This window comes from Chiloscyllium punctatum, chromosome 3 (assembly GCF_047496795.1).
Source record: "Chiloscyllium punctatum isolate Juve2018m chromosome 3, sChiPun1.3, whole genome shotgun sequence".
Lineage (NCBI taxonomy): Eukaryota > Metazoa > Chordata > Chondrichthyes > Orectolobiformes > Hemiscylliidae > Chiloscyllium > Chiloscyllium punctatum.
The window spans coordinates 29455316-29468132 of record NC_092741.1 but is presented as its reverse complement, the minus strand read 5'-3'; the positions used below and the strand labels follow the sequence as shown (position 1 = coordinate 29468132).

Genomic DNA, 12817 nt, shown 5'->3' with positions numbered 1-12817 from the left:
TTTTCATGTGGGTTGACAAGTAATGTTCGCTTATTTTGATGCTTTAGTACAAGTGGACAATAGTTTTTAAGTCAATTTCAAATAACTTTTAATTGAGTGATGAGATTCTCAAAGACTTCCTTACTTTGTTAGAGGGCTCCTGAATTCTATATCCAATGGATTGGAGTGAGTCACTTGGTGATTGTATGAGAATAGTGGGTTAAGGAGTCCGAGTGGAGGATGAAGGTGGGAGGAAAAGGGGAGTGTGGAAGTGAAAGTTAATGGGCCCCATATTTATCTCCAGAACTATGCCTGATATCATTTTAAATGGATGTGGGCCTTTCAACCTAGTCACATCAGCACTGGCCCAGCTTTATTTCTGCTGAGTCGAGCCTGTCTCTACTTCCTGACCATTAAGATTTGGAAAGCATAACTGGCTAGGAAGAGGTTTTGGAGTTATCCTTCTTGCCTCCATGAGAAAATAAAGCCTCATGACTTTGTGTTTTCTGAAAATATGGTCTGGATATACAAGGACTTACTGCAGTTGTCCATGATCAAGACTGAAGTTACCTTCAAATCAAAAACAGAAGTTACTGGAAAAGCTCAGCAGGTCTGGCAGCATCTGTGCAGAGAAATCAAAGTTAATATTTCGGATCTGGTGACTCTTCCTCAGTTCTGACAGTTTCAGTGTAAGAGATTAACTAGAGAATCTGAGTGAGAGAAGTGGTAGACATGAGTGAATCCAGTCTGGAGAGGGAAGATATACATCCAGGCTGAGGCTTGAAGCCTGCATTTAACTCGGAGTTGGAAAGGCACATGCCAGTCAGCAGCTTGCAATCTGTGCACACTGAGTTTGAGAAGTGAGTGAAAAACAGAGGTATTATAGAAAAGTCATAAGTAGATTGTTTGATGTGTATCTACTGTAAAAGTCAGTTTGCAAATAGCTTGACTACTTCATTATTTTTAGGAAAAGTGTGTAATTAGCTAAATTATAGAAAAATGTTAAAGCTAATGTAATGTTGGCCCTTATTTCAAGGGGTTTGGAATGGAAGAGTTGGGAAGAGTTGCAAGTGTACAATGTGCCATGAGACCACAGCTGGAGTACTGACAGTGGTGTTGGTGTCCTTATTTAAGAAAAGACATTATTTCATTGGAGGCAGTTCAGAGATGATCCCTGGTATGGGGGGGGATTGTCTCTTGAGCACAGATTGGGACTCTACTATTTAAAAGTTAAAAGAATGAGAGGTGATCTCACTGAAACATATAGGATTCTTAAGGAGTTTGACAAGGCAAATGCTCATATTTCCACTCATGGGAGAGTTTCGGACCATAATCTCTGAATAAAGGGGTGGCAATTTAAAACTGAGATGAGAGCAATTTCTTCTCCCAAATGGTTGTGTGTCTTTGGAATTTCTTACCATAGAGAGCTGTGGTGTAGATTTCCTGTGTCTGTTTAAGGATAGATTCTTGATCAGTTGGGGATATCAAGGATGACAAGGGAAAAGGCGGGAAAGTGAATGTAAGGAATGTCAGATCAGCTGTAATCCCATTAAATGGCAGAGCAGGCTCACAGGACCAAAGAGCAGACTTTTGTTCATATTTCTGATGAACTTATGGTCTTCAAGTTACTCTTAATCATCTACCTTACAGGAACAGGAGAAAGAGTTGATTAGTAAATAAGTATTCTACTTTCTAGTCTTCAGTTCATAGTAAATAGCCCAAAAGTAAGTGTAAAGCATGGCAGGTCAGCTCAGCTATGTGGAATGAACATTATTTTTTGTGCTATGTCGAGAGTCATGGATGCTTTACGTGAGATAGATGAATGCATGCTAACTGCAGAAAATTGAGCTACAGGTTTGGAAGATAAGTCTGTGAAGCTGAGAATTATATGGATGGCATTCTTAAGAAGGTGGCCACACTGCAGGTTAGAAGCATACAGGCAGAGAGGAATTGGTTGACTGCAGACAGCGTGGAAGTATCAGGCAGGCACTGTAAGTGACCCTTGAGTATATGTTGCCTTTTTAGTTTGGATACTGGTGGGGGCAATAATTCATCAGTGGAGTTTTGCAAGAGCCATCTATTCTGTATTGAGCAGTTACAAAGCTCCAGTCAGAACTACAAACCACACAAACTCATTGTTGTCTGCAATCCAGCAAGGAGATTTTATTCTGTAGCTGTGTACTCTGTAAAAACTTAAAACCTGTCTGAAGAAGCTGATGAACCTGGCTGATGACTCACTTCTTAAAGGGACACTGTCACTACATAACATACATCAACTATAATATATAACACCATATCTAACTAAACATTTTGATATTGATTTCTGCATTGATGGTATGCCAAATATATCATTTCATCATTTAAAATGAAATTTGGAAGCAGACTTGATCACACAGGGTCATGATCCATGAGTCAAGCATTCAAAAGTGATCACAGCTTGTTAAATTTGTGTATGTGGACATATAAGCATCAAATGCAGCTTCCTCCAGGTGATGATGTAAATAATATTTGCGCAAGAACTTCCCTGACCCATTACATTCCAATTGGCATTCTGTTATCCCTTCTTACTATTCTTTGGCACCTCTATGCATGTCTGTCAGCGTGACCAATCCTGAGGAAAATGAAGAGCCTTTCAGCCTCTCAAGCCTGTTCCACCATTCAGTGAGAACATGGCTGATCTGTGGCCTAACTCCATATATCTTCCTTTGGCCCATACCCCTTAATAATTTTGCAAAAAAAAACAACCGATCCTGCATCCACTGTCACTGTGGAAGAAAGTGCCAAACATCTACCATCCTTTGTGTGGAGAAATGCTATTTAGCATCTCTCCTCATTGGTATGACCCTAATTCTCAGACTATGTCCCCTAGTTCTACATTCTTCAAAATAGGTGAAAATAGTTTTTCTTGGTCGATCCTGTCTTCTCCTGTTAATATAGAGTCATAGAGTTGTATAGCACGGAAACAGACCCTTTGGTCCAACTCGTCCATGCCGACCGGATATCCCACCCCCATCTAGTCCCACCTGCCAGCACCCGGACCATATCCCTCCAAGCCCTTCCTATTCGTATACCCATCTAGATGCCTTTTAAATGCTGTAATTGTACCAGCATCCACCACTTCCTCTGGCAGCTCATTCTATACATGCACCACCCTCTGTGTGAAAAAGTTGCCCCTTGGGTCCCTTTTATATCTTTCCTCTCTCACCCTAAACCTATGCCCTCTAGTTCTGGACTCTCCCACCCCAGGGAAAAATCTTTGTCCATTTATCTTATGATTTTATAAACCTCTATAAGGTCACCCCTCAGTCTCTGACAATTCAGGGAAAACAACCTCAACCTATTCAGCCTCTCCCAATAGCTCAAATCCTCCAACCCTGGCAACATCTTTGTAAATCTTTTCGGAACCCTTTTAAGTTTCACAACATCCTTCTGATAGGAACGAGACGAGAAATTGCACTCAATATTCCAAAAGTTGCTAAAGCAATGTCCTGTACAGCTTCAACATGACCTCCCAACTACTGCACTCAATGCACTGACCAATAAAGGAAAGAATACCAAACACCTTTTTCACTATCCTATCCACCTACAACTCTACTTTCAAGGAACTATGAACTTGCACTCCAAAGTCACTTTATTCAGCAATAGTCCCCAGGACCTTACCATTAAGTGTAATATCTTGAAGACTTCAATCTGATCACCCCTTAACCTTCTAAATTTGAGAAAAAAAACCTACTAATTTGAATAATCCCTCCCTGAAGTCAAAGTATTGTTCTTGTAAACCTATATTGTACTCCCTCCAAGGACAATACATCTTTCCCAAGATCTATATGCACAGTTTGCCCTTTCCCACAGTCTACCAATATCCCTTTGTAATTTTATCTACGTTTTTCTACAATGTCACCTAACTTCATGTCATCAGCAAATTTGAATATGTGACTTTCTGTGCCATTATCGAAGTTGTTAATAAATAATGTGAATAATATTGGCCCTAACAGAGATAATCTTTGGACAGTACTGGTCACATTCTCCCAATTTCAGTACCCACCATTTCTGTTAGCTGCCACTAAGCCAATTTCCCAGTCATGTCAGTAATTTGAACGGTGATCAGCATAACTTCTGATTCTATCTGGTCATTCTCCATTCAGTAGTGCGGAGGAGATGGGGTCATGAGAAACGGAAGGCTTGAGGGGAGGGGGTTAGCAGTGAAAATGGTGCTCAGGTGAGGAGGAAGGAAGGAAGAGTGTGGGGAGGGGAAGGAGTGGAGGCAGAGATAAAATGGGAGCAAAGAGGGAGGGAGAAAGGGAAAGTGAGAGGAGATTAAAGGGTAAAGCGAGGAGAAGGGGGTTGATAAACAGGCAACAGTTGGGGGTGAGAGCAGAGAGTGGAGGAGGAAAGTGGCTGGAGATTGGAATAAGAAGAAGGAGGAATGGTGGAGGATGGGAAGGTGGGGAGCATGGAGGAGATGGAGGACCAGTGGGAAAGGAAGCAGAGTAGGTGGGAAGAGAGGAGAGGTGAAAAGGGGAAGAAGTGTAATACATAAAAAAAACAAACTACATTAAATTAAAACTAATCATAATAATTATAACCATTGTAATTAATACCTGTAATGATCCCTGTATCATTTGGCAATGTTAAACTAACAAACACTTGGTGCTGGGATTTAGAAGGCTGAGAAATTGCTGGCAGCTTTTATTGAAGTTTAATTGCTGGTTGTTTGATTTCCAGTGACTTCAGCTGAATGCTGCTGAGCACTTTAAAGAAAAATAAATGTTTGTGATTTATATGTTTGGAGTGCTGTGCACTTTCATTTCAGGATCATAGATTTTAATAGATCACCATTGAATGTTAAATAATGACTGATTGAACACTTTGCAGTGCAGTTTGAACATATTAGAATGTATCATCCCGAATGACTGTGATCAGGTGTTGAGCAGTATAAATGTAGGGATGTGGCTCAGTGCATAGTGGAAGGCCAGCAGTGAAAGAAGATATGATAATTGGAACAGGTAATCGTTTCTATTGCAGACTTGACTCACTGCTCCTTGGATGCTACCTGAACTGCTGTGCTCTTCCAGCACCACTAATCCAGAATCTGGTTTCCAGCATCTGCAGTCATTGTTTTTACCTCCAGGATGCTATGTTGCTTCTCTGTTGTCAGGGTCAAGGATGTCACTGAGCAACTGCATGGCATTCTTTTGGGGTCAGGGTGACCATCCATAGATGGTCCACATTGGCACTAGTGAATTGATAGAAAAAAAAGAGATGTTCTGAAAAAAATTTAGAAAGTCAGGAAAGAGGTAAGAAAGACTGGACTTTGAAGGTCACATTCTAGTAAGGGAGGATTGTTTGAATGAACAAGTGGCCTGAGAAATGCTGTAGGTAGGAGAGCTTTAGACATTTTGGGTATTGGGGTTGGTTCTGGGGCAAGTGAGACTTTTATGGTTTCATGTAGCAGGACTGGCACTAAATTTCTTGAGGGAAGATCTGTCTGAACTCTTGGAGAAGATTCAAACTAGCTTGTCAGAGGAATGGAAACCAGGAGGGAATTCAGACTGAATAAAAAGAAGATATTCATGGAATTAGGAAAGGCAGCAGAAATGATTGTCAGTATCAAGTACACAGAATAATATTAAAAAGACTGAATTAAAGGCACTCCATCTGAATTCCCTTTTGCAACAATTAGACAATAGATAGCCAATAGCTACAGGAGTTGGCCATTCTACCCTTGGAGCCTGCACCACCATTCAATATGATCATGGCTGATCATCCTTAATCAGTATCCTGTTCCTGCCTTATCTCCATAAGCCTTGATTCCACTATCCTTGAGAGCTCTGTCCAACTCTTTCTTCAATGAATCCAGAGACTGGGCCTCCACTGCCCTCTGGGGCAGAGCATTCCACACAGCCACCACTCTCTGGGTGAAGACGTTTCTCCTCATCTCTGTCCTAAACGGTCTACCCCGTATTTTTAAGCTGTGTCCTCTGGTTCGGCACTCACCCATCAGCGGAAACATGTTTCCTGCCTCCAGAGTGTCCAATCCTTTAATAATCTTATATGTCTCAATTAGATCCCCTCTCAGTCTTCTAAACTCAAGGGTATACAAGCCCAGTCGCTCCAGTCTTTCAGCGTAAGGTAGTCCTGCCATTCCAGGAATTGACCTCGTGAACCTACGCTGCACTCCCTCAATAGCCAGAATGTCTTTCCTCAAATTTGGAGACCAGAGCTGCACACAATACTCCAGGTGTGGTCTTACCAGGGCCCTTTATAGCTGCAGAAGAACCTCTTTGCTTCTATACTGAATCCCTCTTGTTATGAAGGCCAGCATGCTATTAGCCTTCTTCACTACCTGCTGTACCTGCATGCTTACCTTCATTGACTGGTGTACAAGAACACCCAGATCTCTTTGTACTGCCCCTTTACCTAAATTGATTCCATTTAGGTAGTAATCTGCCTTCCTGTTCTTGCCACCAAAGTGGATAACCATACATTTATCCATATTAAATTGCACCTGCCATGCATCTGACCACTCACCTAACCTGTCCAGTTCAGCCTGTAATCTCCTAACATCCTCCTCACTATCAGGCCCAGGGGACTTATCAACCTTCAGACCTAACAGTCTCTCCAACACCAATTCCTGGCAAATATAAATTCGCTTAAGTTCAGGTCCTTCTGCCACTGTTACCTCAGGGAGATTGCTTGTGTCTTCCCCAGTGAACACAGATCTGAAGTAGCAATTCAATTCTTCTGCCATTTCCTTGTTCCCTGTAATCTATTCCCCTGTTTCTGTCTTTAAGGGCCCAATTTTAGTCTTAACCATTTTTTTGCCTTTCACATACCTAAAAAAAGCTTTTCCTGTCCTTCTTTATATTTAATGACACAAATAGCGATAACTGGTTATGACCTAATTGCCATTACCGAAATGTCGGTGCAGGGTGATTAAGGCTTGGATCTGAATACATAAGGTCTCTTAATATTTAGGAAGGACAAACAAGAAGGAAGAAAGCATAAATTTAGAAATTAGAGGTGGCTGTAACATGGGTGATGTAGCAAATGCGGGTGACTTAAACTTGATTAAATCTAAATCTAATGTCAAAGACAGAAGTGGGAAGTTGAGTGTGGACCCTGTGGAGATTGGAGAGGTGCTAAACGAACATCTCTCATCGGTTTTCATTCAAGGAGAATATTGTAGGGGAGAAGAATGAGGTACGAGATATTAGACTAGAAAGGATCAAGGTTAGTTACAAACAGGTGTTATCAATTCTAGAAGGATAGAAAGTAGACAAGCTCCTTGGGCCGGATGGGATTTATCCAAGGATTCGCTGGGAAGCTAGGGAGGAGATAGCAGAGCCTTTGGCTTTGATATTTGAGTCGTCATTGTCTACAGGTTTAGTACCAGAAGACTGAAGGATTGCAAATGTTGTGGCCTTGTTCAAGAATGGTAGTAGAGATGGCCCAGGTAATTATAGTCCAGTGAGTCTTACTTCTGTTGTAGGAAAGGTTTTGAAAAGGATTATAAGAGATAAGATTTATAATCATCTAGCAAGCAACAATATGATTTCAGATAGTCAACATGGTTTTGTTAAGGATAAGTCGTGTCTCACAAACCTCATTGAGGTTTTTGAGAAGGTGACCAAGCATGTAGATGAGGGTAGGGCAGTTGATGTATATATGGACTTCAGTAAAGCCTTTGATAAAGTTCCACACGGTAGGCTGTTGGAGAAAATGCAGAGGCATGGAATTGAGAGTGATTTAGCAGTTTGGATTAGAAAATGGCTTTCTGAAAAGAGGCAGCGAGTGGTGGTTGATGGAAAATATTCAGCCTGGAGTCCGATTACTAGTGGTGTGCCTCAAGGATCTGTTTTGGGACCACTGCTGTTTATTTTTATAAATGACTTAGACACAGGCATAGGTGGATGGATTAGTAAATTTGCCGACGACACTAAAGTCGGTGGAGTAGTGGACAGTTCGGAAGAATGTTACAGGTTGCAGGGGCACTTGGATAAACTGCAGAATTGGGCTGAGAGGTGGCAAATGGAGTTCAATGCAGCTAAATGTGAGGTGATGCACTTTGGGAATAATAACAGGAAAGCAGAGTACTGGGTCAATGGAAAGATTCTTGGCAGTGTGGATGTGCAGAGGGATCATGGAGTCCATGTACATAGATCCTTGAAGTTGCCATCTAGGTGGATAGTGCTGTTAAGAAGGCCTATGCTGTGTTAGGTTTCATTCGTAGAGGGAATGAGTTCCGGAGTCGCAATATCATGCTGCAACTATACAAAATGCTAGTGCGGTCACACTTGGAATATTGTGTACAGTTCTGGTTCCCATATTTCGGGAAGGATATGGAAGCATTGGAAAAGGTGCAGAGGAGATTTACCAGGTTGTTGCCTGGTCTGTAGGGAAGGTCTTATGAGGAAAGGCTGAGAAACTTGAGCCTGTTATCATTGGAAAGAAGAAGACTAAGAGGGGATTTGATAGAGACATACAAGATGATCAGAGGATTAGATAGGGTAGACAGTGAAAGTCTTTTTCCTAGGATGATAACGTCAGCTTGTACGAGGGGGCATAATTACAAATTGAGGGGTGATAGTTCAAGACAGATGTCAGAGGCAGGTTCTTTTCACAGAGAGTGATAAGGACGTGGAATGCCCTACCTGCCAATGTAGTCAACTCAGCCACATTAGGGAGATTTAAACAATCCTTAGATAAGCACATGGATGATGGGATAGTGTAGGGGGACAAGCTGAGAATAGTTCACAGGTCGGCGCAACATTGAGGGCCAAAAGGCCTGTTCTGCGCTGTATTGTTCTATGTTCTAGGACCAATGCTGTTGAGGACACAATCGGTGCAAATAGTTTTCTACTGTGTTGAGGAATGAATGAGGCCACAAGAAAGGGCTAGTTCATAATATTTGTGTAAAATAACCTTGAGGAAAGAATGATAGTGAGATGGAATTGTCTTGTTATGCTTGAAAACAATGTAATTCAATCTGAAACTAGGATTTGAATCCAGCAAAGGAAAATGTGTAGGTATGAGGGGCAAATTGGCTGTAGTGAATTCAGTAAATATATTAAATGGTATGATGGTGGACATACAATGTTCATGTTTAAAGAAATAATCTATGGTTTGTATCAAAATTGTATTCACTTAAGGCACAAAAACCCAATAGGAAAAGTGAATCAACTGTGCCAATAAAGGAAGTTGAAGATTGTATTACTTCAAAGGAACAGGCTTATAAAGTTGCCAAAAAAGTAGTAAGCCTGACTTTTGGGAGCATTTTGGAATTTTAGTAAAGGAGGACTAGGAAACTTATAAAGAAATGAAGAATCAATGTGGCTGTCAACTAGCAAGCAATGTAAAAATAGACTGTGTGTTTCTATGGTTATGTAAAAAGGAAAAGATTAGCAAAGAAAAATGTGGATCCATTACAGGCAGAAGCAGGAGAATTTATAATCAGAATAAAAAATGGAAAAGAAGCAAAGTAATTAGAATCATAGAATAATAGAAAATGTATAGCAGAGAGAGGCCATTTCGTCCACCTTTTCTGTCTTCATAAAGGAAGAAACATGGCAAAGTTAATTGAGATCCAAGGGAACTAAATGAAGAACTAAAAGAAATTAATATAGATAAAAACGTGGTTATTGAAACATAAATGAGACTGAAAGTTGACAAATCCTGCACCTGATGATGTTACCTCAGTGAATTGAGGAAGGTGGCTGTAGAGTTAGTGGATCCATTTATGTTTACCTTTCAAAATAGTGTTGATTCTGGAGTGATGCATGCAGATTAGTAGGTTGTAAATGTAGCCCAACTATTTTAGTTTTGTTCACTTGAGGGACATTACTATCGTTGCCACACACTCCTCATTCCTCCTCACTGATAGCTGTGATGGAGGGAATGGGGAAGAGGTTTTGCACTCCTTTAACCTCCCTCCTCCCACCCTCAAAATGAGATAGTGGGGGGGAAGAGGAGGTAAGAGGGCTTCGTTTTTGTTACTTTGTAAACAGAACTGTGATAATTCCAGTCTGTGGTGACATTGGATGATTAAAATGGAATGAAAATGACTGTTGCTGACTGGGTCAGCATTTATTGCCCATCCCTGGTAACCCTTAAGAAGGTAGTCATGAGCTGCCTTCCTGAACCACTGCAATTCATGTGCTGTAGGTAGACCCACAATATCACTAGGGAGGGCTTTCCAGGATTTGCCCTCCCAGTTCTTGAATTCCCAATCAGTAGAAATAGTTTATCATAATCTACCCTGTCTTCTTTTATTAATGTCTTGAAGACTTCTATAGGTTCACCCCTTACCCTTCTAAATGTTAGGGAAAATAAGCTGAATTTCCATAATCTCTCCTCATAACTTAACTCCTGAAGTTCAGATACCATTCTTGTAAGCCAACCTCTTACTCCCTCCAAGACCAATATATCCTTCCTAAGGTGAGGTGCCCAGGTCTGCTCACAGCACCCCAATTGTGGTCTAATCAGGCCTTTGTATAACTGCAGCATAATTTCTGTGTCCTTATACTCCAGTCATAAAGGCCAACATTCCATTAGCCTTCTTGATTATTTTCTGTGCCTACTAGTGGCATTTCAGAAATCTATGGACCTGAACCCCCAAGTCTCTTTGGACAAACACTGGATTTAACTTAATACCATCTAGAGAGTACCCCAATCTACCCTTCCTCAGTTCAAAATGGATAACCTCATGTTTGTTTACATTGAAATCCATCTGCCCAGTTTTGCCCATTCACTTAGTCTATCAATATCCCTTTATAATTTTATGTCATCAACGACAATATCTACTGTATTGTGTTACTTTGTGTCATCAGCATATTTGAATATCAACTTTCTATGTCGTTATTCAAGTTATTCATAAATAATGTGAATAAACTTCTTGGCATTTCTGGAGATTATTGACTCAGCATTATTGCAAATGCTGGAAAAGCATAGCAGGTCAGGCAGCATCCGAGGAGCAGGAGAGTCGACATTTTGGGTATAGGCCCTTCAACAGGGATGTAGGCGCAGGCCCAAGGGGGCTGAGACATAAATAGAAGGGGGGGTGGTTGCTGGGAGGGATGTTAGCTTGGAAGGCAATAGGTAGATGCAGGTGGGTGGTGATGGTGATAGGTTGGAGTGGATAGGTGGGAAGGAAGATGGTTGGTGGGAGAAGTTGAAGATGGCAGTGCCAAGTTGGAGGGTTGGATCTGGGATTAGGTGGGGATAGGGGAAATGAGGAAACTGGTGAAATTGACATTGATGCCGTGTAGTTAGAGTGTCCCTCGGCAGAAGATGAGGCGTTTTTCCTTCAGGAGATAGGTGGTTAGGATTTGGCGGTGGAGGAGGCCCAGGACTTGCATGTCCTTAGTGAAGTGGGAGAGGAGTTGAAGTCCCACCTTATCCCAGATCCAACCCTCCAACTTGGCACTGCCCTCTAGAACCTCTCCCACCTATCCATCTTCCTTCCCACCTATCCGCTCCACCCTCTGCTCTGACCTATCACTGTTACCCCCAACCTGTATTCACCTATCACCTTCCAAGATACCTTCCCCCCCAGCCCCACCCCCCTCCTATTTATCTCTCAGCTGCCTTGTGCCCCCTCACTTCAAAGGGCTTATGCCTCAAACATTGACTCTCCTGCTCCTTGGATGCTGCCTGACCTGCTGTGGTTTTTCAGCGCCACACATTTCGACTCTGATCTCCAGAATGTGCAGTCCTCACTTTCTCCTTGTCATTATTATAAACGCTTCAGCCTTATCTTTTTCAATGATGTGCTAGGCTGTCCCATCATTGAGAATGAAAATATTTGTGGAACCTTGTCTTCTATGAGATGTTTAATTGTCCACGATGGTTTACAACTAGATGTGGCAGGACTACAGAGCTTAGATCTGTTCCATTGGTTGTGGGATTGCTTAGCTCTGTCCAAGACTCATTGCTTATGCTGTTTGGCATGCAAATAGTCCTGCTTTGTAGCTTCGCCAGATTGACATCTCATTTTTAGGCATGCCTGATGCTGCTCTTGGCATGTGCTCTTGCACTCTTCGTTGCGCAGAGTTGATTCTCTGATGGTAGAGTGGATATGCTGATTCTTGAGGTTGCACATTTTGTTGGAGTATATTTTTCCCTGCTGCTGTTAGTCAACAGCACCTTTTGAATGCCCAATCTCGAGTTACTCGAACTGTCCAAAGTCTGTCTCATTTAACACAAGGATGGTGTTACACAGCATGATGAAGGATATTCTCAATGTGAAGCTAAAAATCACACAACACCAGGTTATAGTCCAACAGGTTTAATTGGAAGCACAAGCTTTCAGAACGCTGCTCCTTCATCACCTGATGACCTAAAGAGAGAGCTCAGAAGAGCCAGGAAGAGGCATGAGAAGTTGTTGCCGGATAGGATCAGGGTAAACCCTAAGGTTTTCTATAGGTATTTAAGGAATAAAAGAATGACGAGAGTAAGATTAGGGCCATTCAAGGATAGCAGTGGGAAGTTGTGTGTGGAGTCAGAGGTGATAGGGGAAGCACTAAATGAATATTTTTCGACAGTATTCACTCTAGAAAACGACAATGTTCTCGAGGAGAATACTGAGATACAGGCTACTAGACTAGGTGGGATTGAGGTTCACAAGGAAGAGGTATTAGAAATCTTGCAGAGTATGAAAATAGATAAGTCCTCTGGGCCGGATGGGATTTATCCTAGGATCCTCTGGGAAGCCAGGGAGGAGATTGCCGAGCCTTTGGCATTGATCTTTAAATCGTCATTGTCTACAGGAATAGTGCCAGAAGACTGGAGGATAGCAAATATGGTTTCCCTGTTCAAGAAGGGGAGTAGAGACAACTCT

General features: G+C 41.8%; 1 protein-coding gene across 2 annotated transcripts in view; it reads left to right on the top strand.

Annotated features, from left to right (window-relative positions):
• kif6 (kinesin family member 6) overlaps positions 1–12817 on the top strand; it is a 567232-nt gene that overhangs the window by 260811 nt on the left and 293604 nt on the right. The gene's annotated exons all lie outside the window — the stretch shown is intronic.